The sequence below is a fragment of the Petaurus breviceps genome, unplaced genomic scaffold (assembly GCF_028583685.1).
Source record: "Petaurus breviceps papuanus isolate PSGF00001 unplaced genomic scaffold, PetGlider_PUasm1.0 90808, whole genome shotgun sequence".
Taxonomy (NCBI): Eukaryota; Metazoa; Chordata; class Mammalia; order Diprotodontia; family Petauridae; genus Petaurus; species Petaurus breviceps.
In genome coordinates, this window is record NW_027187349.1 from 12581267 (window position 1) to 12597189 (window position 15923).

Below are 15923 nucleotides of genomic sequence, written 5' to 3' on the forward strand. Positions count from 1 at the left end.
CATTTTTGTCTGATAGAGAAGACAGAAGTAAAATAGCCCTGGAACATTGTGGTATAGGTTATTACTTTGAATGCATTGGCTAAGGATTGAAATTCCATTACACAGAATTTGGAGTTCTTATGAGATTTAACCTGATTTCCATAAGGCCCCATATATACTGAACATACAGACATTTAAACAGCCCTTGCCCTTTTCTTTCCCTAGTAGACAGTATCTCATTTCAAGATCTTAACAAATCTTCACTCTTCCTTAAATATCTTATTGTACTTTCCTTTGTACTTTTCTTACACATTTATTAAATAGATAGAGCTATTTGTGAATCTGTCCTATCTTCCCAGCTAAACTAGAAATTTGTTCAATAAGACTGGCTTAATCAGCTTTGAATGGTGCTCCCTCTAATATAAGGTCTTTATCATTAGGACTTAATGTTTGATGCATGGATGGATGGATGGATGGATGGATGGATGGATGAATGAACAAATGACATACAGCTGGCTCTATACAATATAAAAGAGAAGATGAAATTAAGCCTTGGTTCTGTATCCTCAATGGAATGCAGTACTATGTACCTGGACATCAGGCTATCCTCACTCACTTGAGCCTGGCCAGAAAACTCCATTTAGTAGTCTTTGGTAAGGCTAGCCAGCTTCACAGAGTTCCAACATGACTTGCTTCAGTCCTAGGAGTGGTGAGCCAGAACTCACTGGTCAATACTTCCTGAAAAACCTGTTATTTGCAACAATCAAAAATTTCACAGACTACTTTTTTTTATTTCAGGTCAAATTAGAGTTAAAACCTTCATCTCAGCTAAAATGACAAGAAAATGAATCAGTGTGGCAGGCTATTGACATGTATAAAGAAATCTCTCAAGACCTTTGAAAGTAAATATCAACCAAGCACAAGAAAAATAATAAATACCTTCTTGTTAAAGGATTTTTTTTGAGAGGAAAAAAAAGCTGAAATCATTTGAAAAGATGGCAAATTGATTCATCCCGACCTATGCTTCAGAATAGATGAGTATTGAGGCAGAAAGGATAGCCACAAGCATAATAAAGGGACACAGGAGATGTTGGTTGTGGCCCCAGCTAGGTCAGCAAGTTTCAGAATCTGTCTTTGTTCCCCTTTATTCTTCAGTAAAATAGTGTCATATCTTTTTCCTTCCTGCCCCACTGGCCTTTGCTGAAGCTCTACGAAATCATCTCCCTAAAGCTTTCTAAGGCTCAGAATGGTTAGAGTGGAAAGAGGGGTAAGTGCAGTGTCAGAGGCTTTGGATTCAGATTCTTCACCTGCCGCTTAATAGTTATGCGTTGTTGTTCTGCTGCTTCAGTCATGTCTGATTCTTTATGACTCTACTTGGGTTCTTTGGCCAAGATACTGTCATTTCCTTTTTTACGGATGAGGAAACTGTGACCAATAATTAATCTCTTAAGGCTGTAGTTCTGTAAAATGAGGGAGTTCGACTAGATGACCTGTAAGGCCCCTTCCAGCTTTAAATTGATGACTTTGATAAGATCAGAACAGCTAGGTGGTACAGTGAATTGAATACCTGACCTGGAGTCAGGAAGACTCCTCTTCACAAGTTCAAATCTGGTCTCAGACACTTAACTAGCTGTGTGACTCTGGGCAAGTCATTTAACCTTATTTGCCTCAGTTTCCTCATCTGTCAAATGAGCTGGAGAAGGAAATGGCAAACCACTCCAGTACCTTTGCCAAGAAAACTCCAAAAGGGGTCACTAAGAAGTTGGATATGACTCAAAAGCCACTAAAAAATAATATAAGACCAGAACTGCTTTCCACATGATATACTACATGAGGGGTGGAGAATCTGTAGCCTCAAGACTACACATGACCACCTAGGTCCTCAAGTGCTGCAGATTCCCCACCCAAACACTTCTTTATCTTCATTTATGATTATTAATATTAGTTCACATTTAGACAGAAAACAAGAAATAGTCCTCCTCAAAGTCTTTCTCCTTTGCCTCATCATGGCATAGAAGTGACCATAGGTTCTCAAAGGTGATTCCAGCCAGGCACAAGCTCCAAAAGGCTCTACTATGTTGGAAAAGTCTTAAATATTATTCTAGAAACAAAGTCTCCTTTCAGAGAAGCAGCTTCCTTAAATAAAGTGAGCCAGGAGTGGCGAGCCAGAAGAAGCCCATCACCAGTAGGCTGAAGACTTTTTGATGAATTCCTTCACCATCACAACTCATCAGACAAAAAATAAGATTGCTCTAAGCCGTGCCTATTCCTTCTGCAGCTGTATACCATGCAGCTCTCTCCTGGACTCACTTCCCTTTTCCTTCTCAGCTCCCATGGGTTAAATTTAAAACTACACAGATGATTCCCAACTCCAATCTTTCTCTTTAGCCTTAGTCCTGCATAACAAACACTCTATTGTTCATCTCCAATTGGACATAGTTTAGGCATCTCAAACTCAATATGTCCAAAACAAAAGCCATTATCTTTTCACCAAACTCAGTCCCTGTCTGAACTTGGCTATTATTTACTTAATCCTTCCCATAACCCATGTTTCCAAACCCCAATATCATCCTCAGTCTCACTCACCCTATATATCCAATAAATTGCCCAATCTTAGTTTCTACCTCCACAATACTTTTATGTACATCTTTTCTCTACACATATACATACTCAACACCCCAATTTAAGTCCTCATGACCTCTCCTAGGCCACTGAAATACCCTCTTATTTGGTCTTCCTTACTCCAGTTCTTCCTAGGAGCAAAAGTTAACTTCTTTATTTGGAAATTAAAGATCTTTGCAACCTGAGTCCTTCTACCTTTCCATTTTTCTTCCATGTTATCCCCCCTTCCCCATTCTGCAATCCAGTCAAACTGGTCATCTTTATATATTTTCATATGGAACACTCCACCTTCTTGTCTTTGTATTGGTTGTTCCCCATCCCTGGAATGCTTTTCCTCCTACCTTCCATTTTTTGGAATCCCTGGTTCCCTTTAAGACTCAGCTCAGCTGCCACCATCTATAGAATGCCTTTCCTCATCCCTAAGCTGTAGTGACTTACCTAGATGGTCATCTTGTGTCTACTCTATTTTTTTTTATAGGAACACCTTTTATTGGGGAAGCTGATCCCAGAAGTGTCAGTTTAGTAAAATAGATTATACAGAGCATATCCTGGTCCCTCCCGGTCCCCATCCCTCCCTCCCCTCCCATTTCCCCCCACCCTCCTCCAAAAATACCCCTGGGAGGCGGGCCTCCAGGGCTTCTCTGGTACAAAAAGAGTTTAGGCAGTTCAGCCTTTGGCACCTGGGCAGCATCACCAGGTTCCATACTCACCCCCAGCCCCAGAGAGTGTGAAAGGTCTGGAAATCCACAGCAGGCAACACAGTTCCCATTTAGCTGCCTGGCAAGGCCCATTACCAATGTGCTTTGTGAAAAGGGGGGAGGGGAGTATTTGGCACTTTATAGGAGGAATGGAAGTTCAGCTGAGGGCAAGGAACTTGGCTTGTAGATGCTGTCAGTCATCATGACCTTAAAAAAAGTGAACATTGAGAAGGGGATGGGGCCAGGAGAAGAAAAAAAAGGGCTTCTCCAGGACAGTACAGGAATGGGATAGAATCAATACCCCTAGGGCTCCAGATTCCTTTTCCACTCCTCAACTCTCTGATGGCCCTACCCTTAGTGTCTCAGTCCATGTCTTCTATCACCTGTTCATATGTCCCTTTGTCTTGTCTAGTATTTTTCTAGTTTTCTTCTCCCCTTTTCACCTCCCCCCACATTCCTGGGGAGTTTTATCTTTGTTCTTTGTCTCATGTTCCACTGGTCATTCTCTGGGGTCCTGTCTATAACACCCACCAATCCACTCCAGCCCCCTCCCCTATCTATGCACTTTCACCTCCCAAGGCCCCCATCCCTCAGAGGTCATTTAAACATGAATGAAAAACAGACCAGTGAGCAGGGCAAAGCCAGCCAGAAGTAGGATGACCTTGAGGATCCTCTGTTCAGAAGCAGCCAGTTCCTGGGGCAAGATCTCCAGGAAAGTGATATAAAGGAAGGTGCCTGCTGCCATGCCTTCTAGCACTGATTGTGCCAGTTGATGCAGAAGCCCTGCTGACTCTGCTAGTGCAGCCCCCAGACCAATACCTAATGGTGTCATGCAGGAGAAGATGACCCCACAAATGGCCACCACTCCACCCCGAAGCCGACTCTGGAGTAGCTGTAAGGACAGACTGACAGCTAGTACCCCCTTGTGCAAGAGCAGCACCAAACACAGCTCCATTGCCTGAGCTCACTCCTACTGCAGCCCCACAGCAAGCCCTTCAAATACTGAGTGCAGGGAAAGAGAGAAGACCAGGACACAGGCCCTCAAGGCTGAAGGGGTAGGAGAAGTCCCATCAGCCACAGGTCCATCATGCCAGTGGGGCGGTGCACTGCCAGGTGTGCCCAGGAGTGCTCGAGTTTCCTCTCTCGGAAGTGGCCCTGACTGCTCTTTGTAGGCTAGCACAATCTGCTCCATCACCAGAAGGAGAAAAAAACCCATGGCGAGAATGAACTCCTGCAGTGGAAACTGAAGTGTGATTCGGAGGGCACTCAGGGCCTCATCTATAACAGCCAGACAGTCTGGAAGCAAATCCAAGAGACAGGTGGCCAGAAAAATGCCACCAGCAAAGCAGCTCACCAGGCTCAGGATTTTCTTTCTGGAGGCTGAGGCCTCAGAGTTGGCGCTGGGACGTCAAAGCACACAAATGGGCACTAGGCTGCAAAATAGGGTGAGTAACAGCAGCACCACCAGGGCACCCATCTTTACCTCCAGCCCCACAGGCACTGCAGGCACAGCTTCTGGGCACCATACCAGCCGTTCTGGCTCTTCCCAGGGCACCATGGTGGTGGTAGCTTGGAGGGCAGGGGGTGCCTAAGATCCCTGTCCACACCTGCGAAATTCTTTGATCTCGCAGGGGCCTCCCTACATTGCATCTCCTCCGTTCCGGCCTCCAGCCGGGAATTCTTGTGTCTACTCTTTATGTATCTTGTACATGCCTATATATTTACAGGTTGTCTCTCCTTTTCAAATATAAGGTCCCTGAAGGCAAGGACCATTTTGGTTTTGTATCTGTGTTAATTTTATAATGTGTTTGTATTGTATGTTTAGTGTTGAGCATATGCCTATCACTTAATACAAGCTTTTTGATTGATAGTAGTCTGAAGAAAATGCAAAATTCCTTTAATGACACAACTTCCCCCAGGTAACTAAGGTCCATATTTTTATTTATTAATTATTACTTATTTATATTTATTCGTTAAACTTTGGTTCAACTAATGTTGTTATATGACTTTTAGACCTAGAATGCAACAGTATTTAAAGAATTAAAATGAATATGATATCAAGCTATAACATTTAACAAATAAGGTAAGATGAACAGGAGCAAAAGACATAATCACAGAAATACGTTAAAAAAAAAAAAGATATATTGGCCATATGACAAAGACAAGTACTCAACTATTAGACTCACAGTATCAGGAGAAAGTAAGGAAAATCTCCAGCACATTGAGTGAACGCTTTATGTAAATATATGGAAAGACATAGGTAAGAGTTTCATAGAAGGGGCTGGCATGGTGGGGTGCCTGAGTTCAACTGGGATGTGTATTGTTGGATTGAACATTCAAACTGATGAGTTCAAAGAGCCATTGGAATATAAAGAAAGAATCATAGGATCATAGATTTAGAGAGAGCTAAAGAGAATCTTAAAGATCTTCTTGTCCAACACCTATATTTTACAGAAGAAAGTGAGGCCTGGCTTTGCATTCCTTGATTTAACGTTAGCTTAGAGTTAATTCTAAAAACAGTCTATTTCCCACCAGCACTCTCTGTATCATAAATAAAGGAGATGGCCTTCCTAGCAAAGGAAGAAAGTTTTCAAAAATAATGAATACCCAGCATAGTGGCTTAAATTCAATAAATATTGAATGAATGAATGATCTATTCCTTAGCAAACTACACATGGTGAAAAAATTGACCTTTTGGGAAATGAGCTCAAGACAAGTCCTTGCTGATATGTTACTGAAAGAGAAAGGCATGAAAGATGGAGTAGAACTGTCATTATCTAAAGGAAGGTTAATTTCTATAGGACAGTTTATCTTTTTTAGTCCAGAAAATTTCAACTTTGGTTCAGTTACTACTCATTTTTTTTTTCCTTTGGACCAGAGTCAGTGAAAAAGGTTGAGTTTGACAAGCAACAGAAAGACTTGAAAAAAAGACAAGGGAGTTTTTTTTTGCTTATTTTTATTTTCTCACCATGTTTAAGAAATCTTAAGAAACAGTCAGTGGAAGCAACTAGGTGACACAGTGAATAGAACTCCAGCCCTGGAGTCAGGAGGACCAGAGTTCAAATCCGGCCTCAGTCACTTAACACAAAAACCAGCCATGTGACATTGGGCAAGTCACTTAACCCCAATTGCTCCCCAAAAAGAAAAAAAAAAGAAACAGTCAGTGTTGGGAGGGGTTATTTGGAAACTAGGCACAATTGTATACTATTGGCAGAATTGTGAACTAGTTCAACTGTTCTAAAAACTAGAATTATGTCAAAAGAATTAATCAGCTGTTCATGTTCTCTGACCTAACAATCCCACTATTGGGTATATGTAGAGAAGAGAAAAACAAAAAGACAACTGGAAACAAAGTGTGTATTTATTGATTGTGGAATGACTAAGCATGCTGTGGGATATAAATATAACACAAAACTACACATTGTAAATAATTATCAATATGAGAAATTCAGAGAAATTTGGAAAGACTTGTATAAAAAGCAAGCTGAACCCAGATTACAGTATATACAATGACTATAATAATACAAACTAAAACAACACTAAAAAATAACTGAACTCTAATTAATTACAATAACTAATCTTGCTCCCGTAGAACATACGATGAAACACACCTCCCTCTTCTTGGTAGAAAGGTGGGTGACTATGGGTGTGGATTGTTACATATATTGTCAGATGTATCCCATATATTCATAACCTTCCTATATAGAACCAGACCAGTAGAAACAGTTCCTGCTGATGGCAAAGGCAAAGAAGGTTGCCTAGTTACTATCAGCCTAAAGGCTACCAACCATGACCAGAAGGGAAATGTCAATGGAATCATAGCCAAGTTCATGGAAAATCAGTGCCTGGACATCCTTAAGAAGAGTAGATCACTTTTGCTGTCCTTCCCATGAAGGTGAATACCAAGCATTTGGCTCTGTAGGTCCCTTTGCTGGGCCCAAATCTGTGCCTTCAGGCCATCAGCAAGGCTTAGGGACCCAAAGTAACACTAGCCAAGAAACTACCAACCACCTAAGAGATTGAAATTAGAGCCAGGGCTCAGGTGAATTGTTCCTGTGACTGTGAAACTAGTGTCTTCCCATTTCTGGGCTTTCACTGACCTTGAGAGGCCCTATGGGCTCTAAGTCCTAGTGATAGTGTAGAAGTAGGAAGACCCCCGGGACCTAGATTCAAGGGACAAGGGTTTGAACCCCACCTCTGCCACATGCTAAGTGCAGGTAGGTGGCTCAGTAGATAGAGTGCAGAAGTTGGGAAGACTCATCCCCCTGAATTCAAATCTAGCCTCAGATGTTTGCTAACTGTATAACCCTAGGCAATCACTAAACCTTACTTGCCTCAGTTTCCCCATCTGTCAAATGAGACGGAGAAGGAAATGACAAATCACTCCAGTATCTTTGCCAAGAAAACTCCAAATGGGTACATGAAGAATCAGATACCATTGGAAACAATTACGTAACAATAACCTGTGGGGCCTTGGGAGAATGCTTAATCTCTGGGTCTCAGTTTCCTTATCTGTAAAGTAAGGGTTATAGACCACATTATAGCTGGGTTCCTTTTAAATTTAACCTTTTTTCTATAATCCTGATTAAGTACATAAAGTGAGTAGCCCTCAAACAATTTTGTATAACTCTAACCCACCCCACCCCCCAGGCAGGCCAGACCCAAGTAGTACAATGAAAACAGTCAGCATTCCTTCCTCTTCCATAATCACAAAGGGTTACTTGTGGAAAACTGGATAACTATTTGGCTTCTATAAAGAGTCAGTGCTATTTTCTCTTTGTATAGAAAAAGAAGCCTTTTTTTTCCTATTTCATTGTATTTAATAACTTACATAACTAGTCAAAACACAATCATTGCAGTGAAAACTAAGACATCTTCATGTAAGAGCATAAATTCCTAGAATGTATTTGTGTGAGGAGAGAGAAAGAGAATGAAACCTTCTGCTCCTGCAGTGTTTTCACTGGCTCACAAAGACCTGAGTTAGAACAAGAATTATATTGCTCTCTACTTTCCCTCTGCTCATAAGAAGTTACATTATTTTCATAGCCTGAAGCCTATGGTGTGAGAAGGCATCACCTTGTCCTTTTCCCTTACTCTTATACTGTACTGACTGATTTGAAACAAGGACACTTGAACCATCCCCTCTCTGGACTTCTTAAGGTAAGTTGTTGATATCTTTTTTTTCTCTCCAGGCCATAGACATAGAGAAAATGAACATCCAGAGTCAGGAGAAAAGATCCGGTGGGTGGGCTGGCAAAGCAAAGAATCTACTGCTATTTCCCACTGTTTGCTGTCAAGGCCTAGTCCCACTGCTAATAGTAAGCAATGTGCAAAGATACTTGAGTCTTTGCCAGTTAATTAAAAACGAATTTATATTCTAAAGTTATTTTCTTTTATTCTTCAATGAGCAAGTAATCCTGGGTGGCTTGCCAAGCTTTATACATTGATATATTCCTTTAGCCGTAATTTTTTTTTTTACTAAAAGTAAAACTTCATATGCTGTTACCACTGGTGCTCAACTTTTATATCAGAGTATGACAAAAATCATTGCAAAATTTTAAGATGAAGCTTCATTAGAAAGGGGTTTGGTTACAAAAGTAATGTTTATTTGGGTAGCCTGCCCAACTTACTGCTATTTCTCAGACTTCTTTTTTAAAGCTTTTGTAAAGCTTGAGCTCAAATTCAATTAAAAAATAATCATTTATGTGCCAGACATTGTGCTAGGTGCTAGGAATACAAATACAAAAAGAAAACCCATACCCTCAAGGAGCTTATATTCTACTGGCAGTGAATAACTTGTCAGTCAGCAACCTTGTTAAATAAGTATATACAAAATACACACCAAGTAAATGCCCCCAAAAATATGTGCAGGGAGAGGGGGGGAGGGGGTAAAGGATGGCGGAGAGAAGCAATAAAACTTTCAAATTGTGAGAGAGAAAGGAGTCAGTGGAAGGCTTTGTCTGAAGATGAATCTTAAAGATTGAATCTTAAATGGAACTAGGAATTACAAGAGATCAAAGTAGAGAGGGAAAGCATTCCAATCATAAGAGACAGTCACAAAGTGGGAGGTGGAATATTTTGCATACAAGAAAAAGTACATAGGTCAGTTTGTCTAGAAAGAAGAATACATAAGCAGAAGAAAAATCCAATTACTGTAGAAAGGTAGGTTAGAGCCAGTGTAGCTGGATTTTAAGTTCCCATTGGAGAAGTCTGTTGCTTATTCTAAATTCACATCTTTAGTCCAAAGCACTTGAGTTAGGATGATTCTATAACAAGTTAATCCTACAAAGAAACTGAAATGAAGGTACTCTAAAGAATTTTTTTCCAAGCTCATACAACCAACCATTGGAAAGACCTAAAGAAAAACATAGGCTGTTTGATTGATTCATAAGTCACTGTAAGATACAAGAGATGCCTTATAACTGCTTTTTGTGAAGGGCAGCCTGGAAACCACTTGGGAAAATGTCCACAAAGTCTAACCTTCTCCCAGGGTGTGCTTACCAAGTAAAACAAATTAGAGCATTATTTCTTTTTTAACTTACCACCATCAGTTTTTACTGCTTCTGACTATGTGAGCATGAGAACCATTCTGCCATTTGATATAAAGCTATATTAGAGCTAACTAATTTAAACAGCCACCTATTTAAATAGTCAGTTCAAACAGTCTCCTCTTGGAGAGTATAGGCCCATTTATCAATTCTAACTCATCTCTATTGATTTCAACTAGAGGCACCAAGTTTTCACAGTAATAAAGAATGAAATACAACCAAGGCCACTCATCTAGAGACACAAATGAACCAAAGGCCTGAATAAGCATTTCAAATAAGCTTGAAAGAATTATGAGAGAGAAAATGGGGCTGCCACTGAAGATTTTCAAGTAGGGGATGATGACCACCTTCTATCAGGGTTGCAGGGAGGGTCACCTGCCAGTTGGATTAGCTAACCTTTGAGCTCCCTTCCAACACTTAGTTTCTGTGATTTTGAGAAGAGCTACATAAATCCCAAACTCCATGCCCTCATCCCAGTTGCAATCTAATCCCAGTTTTGTGTGATCGCATCTTTAATTTTCATTAACATCTTCTGTTTTCACACCAGCTTTCCAAATGTGTCCCTTTTCACTCCTGTCCCCACAACCATTTTTTTCCCTTGTCACGAAGAATGAATAAGAAATGGAGAGAAAAGAAACTCAGCAAAATTCACCAACACATCAATTGAGTATATTGAATATTCCACTCCTAGTCCTACATCTATGCAAAGACAGGAGAGAGGTGCATGGTCTTCCCTTTTCTTAGAAGCCAAGCCTGATTATGAGAATAACATGGCATTCCATCTCATTTTGCAGTCATATATAGTTTTCCTGACTCTGTTTACTTTACTCTGCGTCTGTTCATCTAGGTCTTCCTATGTTTCTCTGTACTTTTCATACTTATAATTTCTTATAGTTTAGTAATACTCTAATACACTCTCTACCACAGTTTGTTTAGTTAATCCCCCAGTGGATAGTGCCCATTCATTACTCCTTACTAGTAGTATTGTCTTTTAAGATAAATGAAGAGAAAGTATCTAGGAAGAGAGGATGGTCGCCACTGTCAAAAGCTGCAGAGAAATCTAGGAGGAAGAAGGCTAAAAAAAATTAAGAAAAAAAATAAAACAAAAACCGTTGGAAATAATGACAATGAAAAGTACAAAACAAAGCCAGAGGCTATGTCACCATAATACCCAGTCTTGGCACTGGAAAGAAATGGAGAGTTGAAGAAACGCACTATTACCCTGGCCTTGGTTGGAGAACTCTGGGTACAGAATTCTGTGTACCCTTTTTCCAAGTGCATCACACACAAGTCACATATGCTTTTCCAAGGGTCATTATTTTCTTGGTTAACTTTTTCTTGAGTAGATTTTCTTCATGAAAAGGGAAGAGGGAAAGAGCATATTCAGAAATGACTACTCTGTAAAAACAGAAGATGCAACAGAGCTTATTCACTAAATGCTCTTAGATTTATTCAGGTCGCTGGTGGCATCAGAAAGCACCAGTAGTTTCAGACAAAAACCTAATTTGCCAAGAGTGGTTAGTTACTGGCTAGACAGTAAGAAATGTCCTAGAGTCACCCATGTAATGAAGTAAAGAGTATGGGTGCCTAAAGTCAGGAAAACCTGGGTTCAAATTCCACTTCAGACACATAAGCTATATGACTATGGTCAAAGCATCTAACCTCTTTGGGTCTCAGTTTCCTCAACTGTAAAATGGAAGTGTAGTGCCAGATGCCACCTAAGGTGCCACTAACTCTAAACCTAAGATCCTTACCTAGCAATTGCTTTCATTCAAATGAGCTGTCAGGAGAAGTGATTTGCTTTTGCATTCATTCAGCAAATGCTTATTAAATATAACCTTCTAAGGTATGAAAATAAATTAGAAAGAATCCCCATTTTCCCCAGTGAGTCATTTTCCCATACCTTTAGAAGGTCCTTAAGAATTTCTGCAATTTCCTACAACAGTGGAAAACTTCAATGTCTGCAGGAAGAAAAAGTTTTGCTTTTACTCTGTCTCCACCATTCTGACAACTTTCTCTGAACTCTCCATTGTTCCTGGAAGTCTCTTAATGACAGTCTATAGAGACTTTCCCAATTGCCTAAACTTTACCACTCTCTGCAAGTCTTTCTGCCTCCTCTTGCCTTTGGCTTTCCCTCTCAGGTATTCCACTCCCCCAGTCTTCTTTCTACTCTTTCTAGCCTGATTGTCTGTAGCTTTTCCTTCTTTCTGCTCTACTATACCCTGCAGCCCAGAACTCTAGTCTCCTTTGGTTTCAGTCCTTATTCTAAAATCACTTCAAGAGTCAGTTGTCTGTGCCTCATCTGTATGACAGATCAGTGGATTCTGAAACACTAAGAAAACCCAGAAGTAACTGTAGATGTGACCCTGAGGCACAACGGGTCGCCCTAGGCTGCAATGTAGTTCCCTTTCAAAAGATAAGCAAGGGAATTGGGGAACAGCAAAGTTCCCTTGGCAATACATGCTCCTCTAGAAGACCCAGAAAACTGCAAGTATTTCTGAATAACATACAAATATAGCATTACACCCATAAATGGACTAGTTTTGGTTCTTGGGAACTATATTATGGATGTAACCCATGTAAGCTCTGAGGCATTCTCTTCCTACCTCCCACTCTCACAGATGAGTCAAATTCTCAGAGGTAGGCTGGCTACATCTTGCCCCAAGGGCTCTAGGAATACCTCTGAAAGGTCAGGGGTGATTTTCCAATGCCATTGGATGGAGCCCCTACTGGTGTGCTTCCCTCCCAAGATTATCAGTTGAGAACTAATTTAGTAAGCCAGCCTTAAGTAGCTTTTAGAAAGGAATCTTTACTAAGATGGGGTAATAAGAACAATTAGTACAAAGGATCTCCCAAACATTTATGATACATTATCCCGCCAATATGTTATCCTGCCAGTACATAAAGACCCCAGATCAAACTTAGAGAGTACATGTGGCAAAGGGGCATTTCACAGTTTTTTCCCCAATCCTTGGGGTGAACAGGAAGTTTTCCACTTGCACGATGGATCTGTGTCCGTCTCTCTTGGTTCCCAATGTAATAGCTGATGTTAATTCTCCAATGAGAAGATGGGAATGCCAAAATCCTCTAGATGCTTCACGATTCAAAAGGATCTCTTCTGGTCAAAGTGGGCAAAGGTGGTTAGGTCAAATTTGCCCAACTGTGTGCAGAGGGTGACTAGGGGGAAACCTGACCAATCAAGTCAAAGTTGTCCCACTGTGTGAAGAGATGTAAGGTGACTCTGCCCTCTTGGTAATTTTAGTCTAGCATAAGGAAAAAAAAAACTAAGAGAACTATAATATACAATATTATATGACAAATACATTAAAAGTGGTTGATGAAGTCTAAGGAAGAAAGGTTGTTATTGGCTGGGGAATCAGCAAAGTGTCCTTTCAGAGACAGCCTTTGACTTGAGCATCAAAGAATGGTTAATACTCTAACAGGGAAAGAAGGAAAGGAAGTGCATGCCAAGGGAATAATAATATTAAGCAAGGCTGAAAATGTCAGGTGATTCCAGTTTGTGGGGGTTGAAGGATAGACTGAGTAAAAACTATACTTAGAACATAATTGGTGGTCATTAATAATTTTTGAGTGGAGTGTTGATCAGGTATAGGAACAAGAAAAATTAGTCTGAGCTTTCAAAAAGAGAGTAAAATGAGAGATTGCAAGATAGAAACTTCTTAGTATCTCCTTTAAAATATGAATTGATTGATATTCTATGACTATTGAGATGCTTCTGCTAAGCATGTATACTGACGATGTCAAAAAGAGAAAAAGAAGTCGCATATACCCCAAAATGTCTATAGCAGTACTTTTGAAGGTAGCAAAGAGCAGGAAACAAAGCCATTGAAAAAATGGCTTAACAAATTGTGGTATGGGAGTCTAGCAGAATATTACACACATGACTTTTTCAGAGAAATATAGGCAGGCTTATAAATTGAGGAAGAGTAAAGAAAGTAGAACCAGGAAAACAATACACCCCATGACTAAAACAGTATAAATGGAAGAAAACAACAACAAAATGAAGATGAATGTGGTGAAATAATAATGACCAACCTTGGCCTCCAGAAGAGATGAGAAAATGAATTTCCCTTTCTTCATCGGAAAGATGGGATACTATGAGTATGGAATGTTGCATATGCTGTGAAATGTGGTTCATATATCAGTTGAATTTTCTTAATTCTTTGGATGGATCTGTGGAAAATATAAACAAAAATGTACTCCATCAAAATTTCAGTGGAGGATGAAATGACAGATTCAATGGAGGAATGAGGGGGGGAAAAAGCCGAGAAAAGTACAGAGTTGGGGGGAAGAGGGAAAGTAGGAAGCTTAGCAGATGAAAATCCCACAAACTTTGAAGAATAAAATAGTCTAAAGTTATAAAATTCAATGCTGGGGTGGGATACTATGGAGTAATAAGAATCTAAAAGTTTTGACAATTGTAATTAACACAAATTTTTGAGAAAGCAATATGGCATTATGCATAAGAGTTAGGAAATTTTTCTTGCTCCTTGACCCAATGATCCCATTGCTGGGACTATATCCTAAGTTTGTTACTGGAAGGAAAAATGGAGCTATCTACTAAAATATTCATAGCTTCATTTTTTCAGGATAGTTTCAGCCAAAAAAGAAAAACAAACCACAAATAATCAGGGGGAAAAAATGTGTCCAGTGACAGAGATAACTGAACAAAATGTGGTATATGAATTTAATAGAATATTTTTGTTACATGAGAGATGACAAATATTAAATTTATGGAGGAATATGGAAGGATTTCTCAAACCCTTTCAATCTGGCTTTAGATTTTGTTCTCCAAATGAAACTGCTCTCTCAGAGGTAAAAATTATTTATTTTTCTCAGTCTAATTGCTTTCTCTCAGGCCTCAGAGGACTTTCTTCAGGTCTGACATTGTTGACCAAACCTTCCTTGTAGAAGGCTTTCAAGAAAGTATTATCTCTTGGTTATTTACTACCCATCTAGATGCCTCTTGTCAGTTTCCTTTGATGGATTATCATCTATGTCTCATCCTCTACATGTGGGAGAACCCTAAGCCTCTGTGGTGGGCTCTCTTCTCTTTTCTCCGTATACTCTCTCCCTTAGGGCTCTTATCAGCTTCTCATGGGTTTAATTTTCCTCTCAATACTGATGATTCCCTGATCACTAAGCTATATTCTGAATTCTAGTACTACATCACCAACTGCCTATTGGACATTGACATTTCCAATTGGATGTGCTGTAGGTCCCCTGGTGGCTCAGGTAGGGAGAGTAGGCTGCAGGGACTACTTGTATTCCCAGTCAAAGGTTTATAACAGTTCTTGCCTGGATCATCACCAAGGAAGAGAGTTATTTGGCTGGTTAGTGTTTTTTGTATGCAAACCCAATTGTGATATAGCAGTCAATTAAAAGGTTTCTCTTTACCATTTGGTAGATAGAGAACAAGCACAAAAAAAAACTAAGTATACTCTGAATTAGAGGCCGGTCCCCTCTATTATATGTCATTATGAATTTTAGAAGAAAACTCACCAAACATCCATGTGGGTTGTCAACAAGCAGAACTCAACGAGCATGCTCTGAGGACAGAGCTTTCATTGGCCAGTTCCCCATTACTTTTAATTGATTCATTCTTCATTCAGTATCTGAGTTTAGTCATTGTGTTCAGGTCCTAAATGGACAATTCCAAAACCTATTTAACAAACAAACCAAAAAACCCAAGTTTTCTTAGCTTAACAACATTAGGTGTATTAAGGGGACAATAGCATAACCAAGCGCAGGGACCTCTGGGGAAACGTTAGAAACAAGACTTCTCCCAGTACATATTGGTTCCTCAAACCTTTCAAGAAGTGGTGACATCTTGTTGTTCGCACATCTTTTTCCTTCACATATCGTTAATTATAACGAAATAAAATTCTCCCTATGTGACTAGATCTATGAAAACATTTTGGGGGGCGGCTAGGCGGCAAAGTGAGTAAAGCGCCGGCCTGGAATCAGGAGGCCCCGAGTTCGGTTCCGGACTTAACACCCACCCACCCACACACACACACACACACACACACACACACACACACACACACACACA

At 40.1% G+C, this 15923-nt stretch overlaps 1 long non-coding RNA gene and 1 pseudogene across 1 annotated transcript in view; both read right to left on the minus strand.

Moving 5' to 3' along the window:
- Nucleotides 1-3177: 3177 nt before the first annotated feature.
- LOC138147927 (zinc transporter ZIP1 pseudogene) lies at nucleotides 3178-4987 on the minus strand (annotated as a pseudogene).
- Nucleotides 4988-12662: 7675 nt separating this feature from the next.
- LOC138147928 (uncharacterized) overlaps nucleotides 12663-15923 on the minus strand; it is a 3572-nt gene continuing 311 nt past the window's right edge. The window contains exons 2-4 of the long non-coding RNA XR_011164928.1: nucleotides 15371-15530; nucleotides 13904-14041; nucleotides 12663-13110 (exon numbers count right to left, since the gene is read on the minus strand). This is a non-coding gene — a long non-coding RNA (uncharacterized lncRNA). The remainder of the gene's footprint in view (nucleotides 13111-13903; nucleotides 14042-15370; nucleotides 15531-15923) is intronic.